At 28.3% G+C, this 768-nt stretch overlaps 1 pseudogene; it reads left to right on the top strand.

Annotated features, from left to right (window-relative positions):
* The window catches only part of LOC107633053, a 13,684-nt pseudogene continuing 13,141 nt past the window's right edge, over positions 226-768 (top strand).

The following is a 768-nucleotide window of genomic DNA, read 5'->3' as shown; positions in this document are numbered from 1 at the left end:
ACTATTATTTTTGTGTGTTTTATTGTTTATAACAAATATTTAATTTTGATGATTTAATTGTACAAAATATTTTGTACGTTGTCATTTAATTAAATTTTTTTAGGATGATTATTTACATTTTGTGAGTAGAGAATTATCTTTGCTGATATAGTAATATTTAGTTAGATTTATGCGCAAAACGTGTTTATATTAATGAATTCTTGATTATCTTTTGCTTAACATGCATTAATACATTACATATATGTTTATTTGTAGAAATCATTATGGCAGCACTGGTTACTGCTGCTTCAGCGTGTTCCTTTTACAATAATGTTATGTTACTATCACAAAACTATGGTATAAAAGGCATCAAACGTGACACTAGCCTAGGACAAGGACAAGGACTTGGAGTGAAGCGTTGTGCTTGTTGTGGTGGCTTACAAATTAAGGCAAATGCCCAAAATTATAATGCTGATGATAAGATTTCCAAAGCTGTTAGCACATCTTCTGTTCGTCAAAACTTTACCATCAGATCATATGAACTTGATGCTAATGGAATCGCATCTATTGAGACTTTGATGAACTATTTTCAGGTTTGAACTTACTCATCACTATTATTCTTAACCGACTTCTTGAAAATAAATTAAGGCATGGTTAATAAAGTAAACAAATTTGATCTCAATTCTATATTCCTGAAACTCGTAATCTTTGTTATTATATTATTTTACAAAGCACATAAATAAAAAATATATAATTCGTGTAAAATCTACATTAATAGATTTACTCAAA

The sequence above is a fragment of the Arachis ipaensis genome, chromosome B03, assembly GCF_000816755.2.
Source record: "Arachis ipaensis cultivar K30076 chromosome B03, Araip1.1, whole genome shotgun sequence".
In the NCBI taxonomy this organism is placed as follows: domain Eukaryota; kingdom Viridiplantae; phylum Streptophyta; class Magnoliopsida; order Fabales; family Fabaceae; genus Arachis; species Arachis ipaensis.
Note: the sequence above shows the minus strand (reverse complement) of the source record. Positions and strands in the feature narration are given on the sequence as shown.